We start from the raw sequence: 12,896 nt of genomic DNA, 5'->3' as shown, positions 1-12,896 counted from the left end.
GTCATCAAGAGGATTAATAGTGAGTTAATGCATGTAGAATGCTTAGCACATGACTGGTACATAGAAAGAACCCCATAAATGAGCTATTTATGGTCATTAATATTGTCATTAGAACTATTCCCCTCGGCTTCCAGGAAGCTCAGAGACCAGAGTTCAATTGTGTGCTCAACTGAGAAACCCTCCTAGGTATCAGTCTCTCCCACTCCTCTCCCATTTCATAGCTTCTTTTAAGAAAGTTATCATTTATTCAACACTTATTATGTGTAGGACACGGAGACACTACCCATCACTTAGCACAGTGCTGGGAATATTGTAGACAATATGTGATGGCAGAATAAATGAATCATCTTATTCGATGGTTCCAGCAACCCTAAGAAGTAGGTATTATTGTCTCAATTATAGTAGATATATTTTTGTCCCAACTGTGCAGCATCTGAGCCTTCTTCTTGATTGTGGGGGATTTGCCCTTGAGTGCAGGTCCCACTCTGGATGTTGAGAAGGTGAAAAGTGCCCCTTGACCTCTGGCAGCAGGAGCACAGACATATGAATTACGTACGACCAATCAGGTCTTCACCTGAGACTTTTAAACCAGACCGACCACCATATTTGGAATTCCTTCTGGTGGGCTGACAGCTAAGGCATCCCGTGTCCTGTGGCACTGGTGGCACTGGGGCCAGCAGAGGGCCCAGCTACTTACAACCTATTTCCGAAGGGGAAAGGTATTGTAAATGACTTTATATGATGTTAGTTTTGCAAGACAGTTTCTACATCTCTACAGTCTGCAACTGGTCCACCATTCCCTTTCCTTCTGTAGTTTGTGAGTTTCCTCGACACTCTATCTCCTTCCCACTCTCCCAAGGGGTTCCCCTCTCAGGATGCTCGCCTTCCATCTCCTCAGCGGATGTTAAGACAGCTCTTGCGGCTTCTAAGAAGAGGAAACAACGTATCTCCTGCTTTTCTTCTCCCGTCCTCCTCCTGCTTACTGTGTGCCCCAGCTATGCCAAAACAGGGCAGTGAACTTCCTCCTCTTGAAAAAGGAAAACCCCTGATTGAGTCTTGCGGTCACACACACATGTGCTGGGGCCGAGGGTGATTCATAGATCTTGCTTAAGGGAAAAAGGCCTTTGGGCAAGCTGGCCAAGGTTGGATTTCCTTTATTTCTTTTTTATTCCCTCCTTGAACTCCTCTTGTGTTCTAGGCCAGTGGTAGACCCCAGGGGGATACCAGGGAACAATGCCTGCACATGATAAGGAAAAGAATATTGGACTTAGCATTAGAAGACTTGGGTTCGAACCCTGACTTGGTCACTCCCTACCTGTGAGAACTTGGGAGGGTTACCGATCCTCTCTGAGCTTCAGTTTCCTTCTCTGTAAAATGGGCTCATCAATGCACATGGTCAATGGATTGCAGGGAAGTTTAAATAAGAATATATTTAAGCATTCATCACAACTGCTGGTTCACAGAAGACCTCCCATAAATGTGTGTTCTGTCAATCAAAAGTCCCCCAGATGATGGAGCCCCAAAGGAAGATGCCCTGGCCCTCTGGCCACCCTAGGTGGGGGTAGAAGGAGGCAGGGGCATTTGAGAGCTGGGGTATCTGGCAATGTGGGAAACACTACTTGCGTCTGTCATCTATGCTGGTTCATATCAGTTGAATTTTTTTATAATTCTTGGCAAGAAAGTTTGTAAAATAGAGTGGGCTGGGACCCTGAACAAGCAGAGTAGTTGGCATATAATGGAGGGTCACTGGAGGGAAGAGGTGCCAGCACAGAAGGTGCTAAAAAGAAAAATAAAAACAAATTACATTTACAACTCAGTGTTGCCTACATAGTCCCTGAGTGCGGTTCCCCTGTGGCCCTCAGGCGGGGGTCAGGGGGAGTCAGTAAGGGTGCTGGGTCAGGAGACCCGAGCTCTGGTCTCATCTCTGACATTGATGAGGTTAATGAGATTAGGGGACACGTAAGCTCTCTGGGCCACGGCTTCATGAGCTGTGATATAGGGGGAAATGATAGTACCTGCCTCACAATGGTATAAACGATGAACAGGTGACTGATTTTTATGTTTATTGAGACATAACTACATACCATGAGACTGAACCTTGTAAAAGTATACACTTCTGTTGGTTTTCACATATTCACAGAGTTGTGTGGCCATCGCCACTATCTCATATTAGAACATTTGTATTCCCTCCAAAAGAACCCATATCCGTTATCAGTCACCCTCCCTACCCCCGCCCCATCCTCCTTCCCAGGAGATGTATTTTTAACTGTTTAGTGTGTATCCATTTTGGTTAGTATCAAACAGTTGATTAGTATTAACAGTTGATCGTGGCTACAGGACACTCTGCTTCAAAGTAACGTCATAATTAGCTATCAGATTTAGTAAAAACTGTCTTGAGAACTGTCAGGAGTAAGCTCAGTAGGGGAATTTTAGAGATAAAGAAGCTTAAAGAAAGAACACAATTTATGTATTTCTCTCTCACAGAATAGTCCAGGTGATTTACCACCCCATCTTCTTAGGGATATGGCCTATCTCAGGAGCCAAAATGTCAGCTAGAGCTCCAGCCATCATATCCTTGTTCCAGATAGCAGGATGCAGGAAAGGATGAATACTTCATGCCACAGGCCTTCAGGGAGGGTCTTGGAAACTACCATACAACACTTCTACTAACATTTCATTAACCAGACCTCAGTAACACGGCCACACTTAGCTGCAAGGAAGGCTGGGGAACTTAGCCTGATTCCAAACAGCCTGTTAAACGTTGGGATTTACATTATTACAAAAGAGGGGAGAATGGTATTAGTGCACACATCAGTCAGCAAATGCTTTAATAATTCTGCATCACAAACCATACCAAACCTTGATGGCATACAACGAAGAGCATTTCTTTTTCTTGCTTTCAGGCCTGTAGGTTGTCTGGGAAAACTCTGCTTGAGGCTACAGGTCTGCCAGGCTAGGATTAAGGCTTCAAGTCGGCTAATATCCACTCGTCTCCACATTTGCCTTGGACCAACTCTCCTAGGGCATGTTCTTTGCCCAGCAAATGGCAGGAGCACCAGAAGTTGAACTGAGAAACTTGATGCCTCTGGAGACCCCTGGAGTCATTCTTGTCTGCACACCCTTGACAGAAGCCAGTTGCATGGCCATGCCACCGTGCTGGGGGTGGGAGGCCCCCTCCACACACACTAATGGATAGCACTGCAAAGTCACGGGGCCAAGGGTGTGAGTATAAAACTCTAGTACAGGAAGGATTTCGAGGATGCTGAACAATGATTCATCACTGAGGACAGAGGACAGTGACATTGCTGGGAAAGGCAGCATCTGCAGCTTGGTCTCCTGGGCCCTCCCAGGAACCTGCTTAATGCTGCTATTCAACAAATGCAGTCTCCTGCTTGAGCTTTCCCCTCCGATGGGCCCACTTTCCTGGTGGGGACTATGCTTGTCCAGCCTCTCACGTACGTTTCCTTGGCCATGATTCCTCGTTCCTGGCCCCACCAGCTATCCTGCAGCCTCTTCCTCTGAGGTCTTGTCAAGAGAAGCAGGGCACCCCAGGGCTTTAGGGCTCCTCCATGAGGGAACAGCTGCGGTCAGACCCCTTTGCTCCAGTTCCTAGGGGTCCGCTCAGAGTCAGACCCCTTCCTCTGGTCTAACCTCCTGAACACAAAGCTTTCTCAGGTGGCTTTCTTGTACAATGTGGCTTGATGATACATCTAGCAGAGAGAAAAAGCCCAGACAGGCTGATCCTCAAATCCCAGGAAGGCCTGTTCATTTTTCCTGGGGTAAGACAGAATCTGCAGCAGTGAAAATTCAGAACTCAGATTAGCTTTTCAAAGGGTGACCTTTCCATAGTTTACATTCTCAATAAATCACCTTGCTAAACTGTAATTGATTGAGCTAAGGCAAATTTCCACAAGGTTTGGTAAACCTTCTGGCGTCAATAACTTTCTGTGTATTTCAGTATTACCACTCTGCTTAGTCCGTTTCCACTATTAATGTGATTAAACTTTTCCCTGGGTCAGCTCAAAGTCAACATCAACTACAAAACCTATGCAGGAGTTCGTTAATTCAGGAGTTGGTTAAAACAGCCTTTAAAAATAAGTGATGTCACTTCTCTGTTACCATCTTCTCCCTGGTGTGGTTTTGGTGAGGTCTTTGCAAGCTAATTTCTATATATCCTTTCAGGAAGGTGACATAAAAAACAAATCCCATGTTTCTTATAAAGTTCAACATACCCCTATCTTATGCCCCAAGAATTACGCTCTTATGTATTTTTACCTTAGACAAATGAAAATTCTATCTACCCCACACAAAAACTTGTACATAAATGTTCATAGCAACTTTACTTTAATAGGCCAAAACTGGAAACCCAAATGCTCATCAACAGATGAATGGATGAACAAACTGCAAAACACATATACAATGGATAACTCTTCTGCAGTAAAAAAGGAGGAACTGATGACACAAGGGACAACATAGATGAACCTCCCAGATATTGTGCTGAGCAAAGGCAACTGATCTCAAAAGACTATGTACTGTATGATGGTTCCATTATATGACACGTCTTAGTTTGGGTTGCTATAACAGAATACCATAGCCTGGGTGACTTATAAACAACAGAAATTGATCTCTCACCATTCTGGAGGGTGGGAAGTCCAAGATCAAGGCACTGGCAGGTTCCATGTCTGGTTGGAATGTGCTCCTTGGTTCATAGAGAGTCGTCTTCTTGCTGTGTCCTCACATGGTGGGAGAGGGGCAGGATCTCTCTGGGATCCCTTTTATTTTATAAGGGCACCAATCTCATTCATAAGGGCTCCACTTTCACCCCCCAGTGCCTTCTCAAAGGCCCTGTCTCCTAGTATAACCACCCTGGGGTTAAGATTTCAACTTACAAATTTTACAGGGACACATATTCAATCCATAACAGACACTATAGAGACAAAACCAATCTACAGTGATAGAAGTCAGAACAGTTGAGATTGATTGAAAAGGGCAAGAGGGAGATTTCTAGGTAATAGAAATGTTTTATGTCTTTGATTGGTGTGGTGGTTCCACTGTGTATATATTTGTCAAAACTCATCAAACACTATAGGCTAGGTTTGAGTGTTTCACTCTGTATAAATTATACCTCAATAAAAAATATTTTTAAAAAATGAAGATTATTTACTCAAATATTCAAAGAGCAAACTTAGGAGATCCAAGTCCCAAATGTTAATAGCGACATTGTGACCTTCATTCAAGCAGTAGAGGTAACTTGTAATGTGGGCAACAGCCAACAGGCAACATTTTCATTTTGCATCATCAGTTAATTGTTTATGAAAAGATTTTATGAAAATGGGGTATGAGGCTCATCCAATTAGGTTCTTGAAATAATTTTGCAAGTGGATCTCAGCTGCTACTCAGTAAACTCAAAATACCATATGGATGGCCTTTACATCAAAGGCCCATGATGCTCCCTTGCTGAGAGGCAGAGCTTGACCTTGAGTCTGGAGAGATTGTATGGGTGATACAGAGCACCTCTCCAGTCCCAGGTGAAAGATGACATTCTGAAGGCACCTCAGTGGTGGAGGGTACTGTTAACTGGGGGGGGGGGGGGGGTAGTAAGAGCTCTGGACTGGGGGTCAGGATGCTTGTGGGAACACTGTCCTTCCAATAACCTGCACTGACCTATAAAGCTTCCTAGGGCCCTCTTGACACTAAGCCAGAGAGAAACATGGTTGTGACCTTGAGCAATGCATTTGTTGTCTCTCCTCCAAGCTATTCAGGGCCCCAGGACTTCCAGAACAGAATGTTCATTGCATTCCCTTGACCAAAATCCTTTGTAATTCTCATGGCTGCTGTCCCTGCCAGGAAAGGCAAAAATCTCCCCTGGGTTGAAAGTCTTGCTTTGTTTGATGTGGTCTGTGATTGACTCAGGCCATGAGTTTTCCCCTGCTTATTCAACTGGGCAAGCTCTTCCAGCACCGAGCTAAATTAAAAAATACAGCATGCCAGCAAAAACCAGTGCATTAGCTGCAAAGGAAGCTGGAGAGCCCTTTCTCCCTTTTCTGTCAAGTTGCCTTTGGAATGTGCTTCCCTCCCCATCCTGCAGAGGCAGGGAGCCTTCTCAATCAGGGGGGACCATCACTGGGTGCTGTCAGCTGCTGGGTGGTCCCAGCTAGTCTCCTGGTCACTGGCCCCTGAGGTGATCATGTGCAATACACTTCAAGGGCTTAGCAAAGGGTGGGCCCCCTCCCTTCTGCTCTCTCACTGGCACCATCTTCTCGGTCTCACCCTGGAAGCCTGCCTCAGTGGCCTCATGACACGTAACCCCATAAAGGCAGGTACACTCAGCCACATGGTACGGAGCAGTCGTTCAGGAACTTATTCTCCACCCAGCATGAATGTGGACACTGTGCTAACCACTCAGGGCACAATAGTGAGCAAGAGCAATATGGAGTGAAATGTACACAGTGTTCACGCTAACAGCAACAGACCAGTGCCAAAAGGCAATTCCAGTACAGAGCCAGGAAGCACTTCAGGAGCTCAGAGTGAGGACACCAGTTCAGACACAGACTCAGAAAGTGCTTTCCCAGGGGGTATGTACTCTAAACAATAAGTTAAAGTTGTTCAAGTAAAGGAAGGAAGGTACTCTAGGGAAGAAGGAACAGCATGTGCAAAGACCCAGAGGCAAGAGTGGAAAGTAGTTTCTCACACCTGGATGCTCAGAGTAGAAGAGGGCAGGGGTGACCCAGGAGGCTGGCATGGGTCAGGGAGGGAAGCTCTTCAGCAGACAGGTTTCCACAGGGTTCTGGGATAGGACTTCCTGAGGTGAATCTTGGCTCTACCACTTGCTACCCGTGTGATCTTGGCAGAGGCCTTCTCTGCTTCAGTATAATCATTGCAGTGCTTACCCTGGAAAGAGGATGGAGAGAGATAATAGACAAAATGTAAAGAGAATTACCTGGCATGTGATGTATCCACTGACGTCAGCCATTAGTGAGCCCCTAAACCCCTCCAGTGAGTCAGGACTGGTCCCAGAGTAGGAGGCAGGCTGGGCCTGCAGGCCTGCAAGTACAGGTCATCAACTGGCTGTTATCCATAAAAGAAATGCTCAACAGAAAATAAAAACTATATCCAGCACTATTATCATCTGATAACCACAGTTCTCTCTCTCAAATAACATTTGAAACGTAATATAATTTCCCCATTTACCTGTTGAAGTCTTAAAGCTCATCCAATGAAGAAGCAGCATCCTCCTTTTCACAGAAAAAGTGAAAGATGAGTCTGGGGCCTGGAAGGGACCAGGTCCTCTAATGCCTCCATCACTCATAGGCAGGTAAATTACACTCCTTCCCTCTTCCCCACACTTCTGCTCCAAGCCCAGCAGGATAGCAACTCCCTCCTTTGAAAGGACAGTTCCTGGTAACACCACCAAGGACACACTCGCTGGCCCTGAGGGCTGCTGTGCGGAGGGCTCCCAGCCACCTGGCAGTTCCCCAGGTTGCCAGAACATGGGTGTGTGGCGGGTGGGCAGGGGAAGGCTGGGGATGCTAACTACAGCCGACTTCTTCTCTTACGGGGTGCCCTTGACCTGGCAGCTGCTCTTTGAACCTTCCAATCCTCCCCCCACCTACATCTGGGACACATCACTGTGATCTCAGCAGTCTTCCCAAGGAATGATATTCTTGGCCCAGCTGTTACCATGTTTGACTGATAAATGGGTGTATAGTCCCTTTATATATGAATTTTATTTGCAATGTTAAATTTCTTGGGGTGAGGAACAATGTCTTTGACTTTTCTCATGTGTACATGGCTCCCAGCATTGCACTAGACACATAATAGTTACTCATTAACTACTTGTGTGTCCCTGTATTGTGATGCCAAGGGAATTTGGTCAGTTATCAGAAAGTTGTTTGGGGACAGTGAAAAATTAGCAAAATGACTTGGACTTGAGCAATTATTTCATGGTCTTGGTCAAGGACAGTTAATAAAAGGAGGATTGAGTGTTAAGGCTACAAGGTAACCCAAGGGCACACCTGCAGGATCCTGGCTCAAGGAGGACCTGGTGTAGAAACACAGGTTTCATTCTCCGCCTCTCTTTCTCTCTCCCTCTCTCTCCCTCTCTCTCTCTCTCTCTCTCTCTCTCTCTCTCTCTCTCTCTCTCTCGCTCTCGCTCTCGCTCTTGCTCTCGCTCTCGCTTTATCCCTCCCTCCCTGCTTATGTTAGCTTTTTCTGTAGGCTTTTAACATCTCACGATTTGCAGTAACTCATTGTTTTGGGTTACCATGCTTCCCCACATTGCTTCACTTTCAACCAATCACAGTCACAGTGCTGGAAGGCAAGTGTTGGCCTCGTGTTTGGGTCTCTAGTGTTCTTAAAAGTCATTGTGTTCATGTCAATCACACTATGATATACTGATCTGACTAACATCCAACTTTGAAATGTTACAGATTTTTATTCTTAGAACTCAAGCTAAATTGTTTCTGCTATGAATTGCATAATTTACAGGAAAACCTATCATTTGCTCTGAAAGCTTTATGTCAACCTTTGACCCAAAGCATTAAAGTTACGGAGTGTGACTGTCTTCATTAACAGATTTAGCACCATGCCTGAAGCAGAAAAGGTGTTAAAAAATGGTAGCAATGTTCATTTTTTTCCTTCATTAACTTTTGACAAATAAACATACTCAAATGTTACATCTAAGCCGAAAGAGTTAGAGGAAACAGGTAGCAGTCACACCTGTACTCAAGACTCCTGTAGGAATATCTCAAAAAGCTGTAACTCCAGTTCAGGGTTTCTCAATCTTGGCACTATTGACATTTGGGACCAGACAATAAATGTGTAGGGCTGTTCTGTGGAGTGTAGGATATTTAGCAGCATCCCTGGCCTCTACACAGTAGATGCCAACAGCACCCCCTTCCCAACTGTGATGAGCAAAACTGTCTTCAGACATTGCCACATGTCTACTGGGGGAAAGGAAGGTGCAAAACTGTTCCCAGTTGAGAGTAACTGATCATTGTCAAATCCTCTGTCTGAACTCTCACTAAGGGGAGCAAATTCTATGGTTAACAACAACTGTCCCATGAAGATGGAAATCTATGCAATAGGCCTTTTTATTCAGCTCTGCTACCATTTTGAACATCTTTTCTGCTTCAGGCATGGTGCTAAATGTGCTAATGAAGATAGTTTATTTTAGGACATGCTCAGGTCAGGTTGGAGGTGAGTTTGTCAGCAGGTAGCCATCTGAAAGGGATTATTCTCAGCCAAGATGCCAGAGGGACCCACCAATGCAGAACACTCAGAATGTTGGCTACACTATTTTAAAAATATCCTTTAAAAAGTAGGGTTTAACCTTCAGAGGCCCAAGATGAGAAAACCAAATAAAGAGAATTCACCTTGAAAAAACATCTGCTGATCACTGGGGGCTCAGAGCTGGGTTTTCTATGCCTTCTGTACTGGGAATAAAAGTTAAACTCTGGGACCTATGTGGGATGGGAGGTGGGATTAGAAACTCCTTCATCAAGCCAGTACCTCTGAAAGGTAATACTTTCAGTGAATAAACTAGAAACAAGCCCCAACTCTGAAAGGTCTATCTAGGCCTCAGCTCTGAGTGGAATGGAAAAAAAATATCTCTTTTGTGAATTTCTAATTATAAGCCCACTTACACTTATTTTAGGGGCTGGACTGGAATTCACACTCCTTGTGTAACTCCAAACTCAGAGCTAACCATTTAGTGTAAAAGAGTACCACGTTGATAGTATCCCAGGTACCCAGCAGAAGAAATGCAAATCCTCCGGAGAGGAACACATGTTAAACCCACACTCCAAAACATCCCAGCAGATATGGCACCAAAATATGAGACAAGAATAAAGAAATCATAAAATATTTTTTAAAAAGCCACATGAGTTTGAGTCAACAGAAACAACAAACTGCAGAATCAGACCTCCAAAGATAATAAATAAAGAATGACTGGATACATACTAAAATAAATATTTTTAATATGTTCAAAGAAGTAAAAGAGACTAGAAAGTGTGACAGAAAATCAAGAATCTACCAAGCCGACCAAGCAGAAAGGAAGAATGAAAAGTATCATTTGTATCTGACATATTTATGGATGTAAAAACCCAAAAGAATCTCCAAACTATTAGAATTAAATTAATTTAGTAAGGATGAGGAATACAAAGGTAATATACCAAAATCACTTATACCCAGAACAGCCAAAATAATTTTGAAAAAGGACAAAGTTGCAGGACTCATACTTGCCAATTTCAATACTTAGAACAAAGCTACAGTAATCAAGACAGTGTGGCACAAGGACAGACTATATAGGTCAATGGACTATAATTGGGAGTCCAGAAATAAGCCCTTACATTTACAGTTCAACGGATTTTCAACAAGTGTTCCAAAGCAATTCACTGGAAGAAATAATAATCTTTCTAGCAAATGGTATTGGGACAACTAATTAGCTACTTGCAAAAGAATCAAGTTAGACACTGTTTCACACCATATACAAAAAGTAACTCAAAATGAATGAAAGACCGAAATATCAGAGCTAAAATGATAAAGCCCTTAGAAGAAAATATAGGTGTAAGTATTCATGACCTTGGATTAGATACAACACTAAAAACACAAGTGACAAAAGAAAAAATAGATAAATTAGACTTCACTAAAATTTAAAACTTTTGCACCTCAAAGGACATGACCAAGAAAGTAAAACAAAAATGCCAGAGTGGGACAAAATTTTTTTGCAAATAACATATTTGATAAATAACTTATATCTAGAATATATAAAGAGCTGCTACAACTCAATAATAATATGACAAATATTCCAATTTTTTTAATGGGCAAAGAATCTGAATATACACATTTCCAAAGACATTATGCAAATAGCCAATAAGCTCATGAAAAGATGCCCAACATAATTACCATCAGAGGAATGCTCAATGCATGTATGTTTACCTGACTGATGACGAAGGTGGCACCTGCCATACAGTGGGGGAAAGGGAAAAAGATATTCTTTTCTTGGGCAACTGAATAGCCAATGTGCCAAAATAAATTTTGATGCTTACCACACATCATTCCTAACAATCAATTCCATGTAGACTGTAGGTCTAAATGTAAAAGGTTAAAAAACAATCTTTTAGAATAAAACTTGGGATAGGCAAATATTTCTTATCATGACAAAAAATAACTAACCATAAAGGGAAAAGATGATAAATTTGACTACATTAAGATCAAGAACTCTTGTTCATCAAAAGTATTGAAAGTGTGAAAGGCAAGCACAGATTGGGAGATGATATTTACAATATAGAATTCATGTGGCAGGTATGGATACACCAATCAGAAGCCCCTTCAAAAGAGGACCCACTGCTGAGCTATGAGGAGCATGATGAACTGACACCTTCTGCTGTTAGCTCCTTCAGGTCCACATCGACTTTTGAGCCACAGTCCTGCTCTTCTTGGGGTGGTCCTTGACCAGTGATTGAGAAGAGCAATGTTGACCAAGCGTGTTCTGTATGGAGTATTCCCAGCCAATGAAAACAAGGCAGTGACCTAGCTGTCTCCACCCACTGTGGGACTCTTCTAATGGCCAGCCTTTGCCCCAGAGCTCCCTGTCAGAGAACTTCGGTCTAACTGGTGTAATCCAATGGCTCCCCCACCCAGTCCGGCTTTCTTTCCCTAGTTTCATGGCTTTCACTCCACAATAAGCTTTTCACACTTCTAAGTCCACTTTGATCTCTGATTCCCAGAGAACTCAAACCAGTTCAACTTATATCCAGAATATAGTTTTTAAAAAACACTACAAATCAGTAAACGAAATGACAGACAACTCAATAGAAAAATAGGTGATATACTTAAATAGGAACTTCATTAAAAAAAAGTGCCCAAATGGCCAATAAACACATGAAAATATTCTTATTTTGGTTTTCTGGTTCAGCTGTAACAAATTCCCACAACCTAGCTGACTTAAAACAACAGAAAATTTTTTCCTTATAGTCCTGGAGGCTAGAAGTTTGAAAGCAGGTTATTAGGAAGGTCACCCTTTTTCTGGAATCACTGAGGGAAAATTCACACTCTGTCTTTCTGGTTTCTGAAGGTGCTTGACCTTCCTTGGCTTGGAGGTGCATCATTCCAGTCTCTGCCTCGATCTTCCTCTTGCTTCCTCCTCTGGGTATATCTAGTCTCCTTCTGCTTCTGTCTTACAAGGACACTTGTTATGGCATTTTGGGTCCAGGTAATCCAAGATAATCTCCTCATCTCAAATCCTCAATGTAACTACATCTGCAAAAACTTCATGCAAGGGAATAGTCACAGCTTCTAGGAATTAGGATGTGGTATCTTTGGAGAGAAGCATTAAGCCCACTACAGCTTGTATCATTATTAATCAGGAAATTGCAAAGGAAATGTGAATTAGGATTTACAATGTGCTACTGATTCACATCCACCAGAATAGCTAAAATGAAAAAGGTAGCATCAAGTGTTGGCAGAAATGTGGAGCAACCAAAACTCTCATACGTTGCTCGCATATAAGTTGTTGAAACTATGCTGTGACAACTGGTTGGCAGTACTAGAGCTGAGCACATGCATACTCTAGAACTGAGGAATTCTAGTTCTAGGTCTGTGGTGGCTTCAAAACAGCTGCAAATCCTTTGACACGCCTCTCATTAAGAGGTGAATGTCCATATCCATTGCTTTTGAATCACACAGGGTTTATGGCTGTTTTGACCAATAAAGTGTGGTGTTGGTGACACTGTAACTTCTGAAGGTAGGTCATAAAGGTCTTATAGTTTCCATTTTGCTTGTTAGAATAGTTGCTTTTAGAGGCCCAAGCCTCCAGGTAAGAAGTCTGACTACATGAGACTACCAAGCAGTGGGGAAGACTAAGCCACGTAGAGAGGCTGTAGATAAGTACCCTG

The 12,896-nt window shown here is 43.2% G+C and overlaps 1 long non-coding RNA gene across 3 annotated transcripts; it reads right to left on the bottom strand.

The window, feature by feature from the left end:
• Positions 1-2,050: 2,050 nt before the first annotated feature.
• LOC118971275 (uncharacterized) lies at positions 2,051-7,607 on the bottom strand. Of its 3 annotated transcripts, XR_012133419.1 has the most exons (4): positions 7,192-7,607; positions 6,694-7,044; positions 4,633-4,772; positions 2,051-3,791 (listed from the first exon to the last, which is right to left on the bottom strand). It is a non-coding gene; the product is annotated as an uncharacterized lncRNA (long non-coding RNA). The 3 variants fall into 3 exon arrangements; XR_005059642.2 differs by having other exon boundaries at positions 4,633-7,044; XR_005059643.2 differs by having other exon boundaries at positions 4,633-6,891.
• Positions 7,608-12,896: the final 5,289 nt, after the last annotated feature.

Source organism: Manis javanica, chromosome 1, assembly GCF_040802235.1.
Source record: "Manis javanica isolate MJ-LG chromosome 1, MJ_LKY, whole genome shotgun sequence".
NCBI lineage: Eukaryota > Metazoa > Chordata > Mammalia > Pholidota > Manidae > Manis > Manis javanica.
The sequence above is the reverse complement of the archived record's forward strand: the minus strand, read 5'-3'. Positions and strand labels throughout refer to the sequence as shown.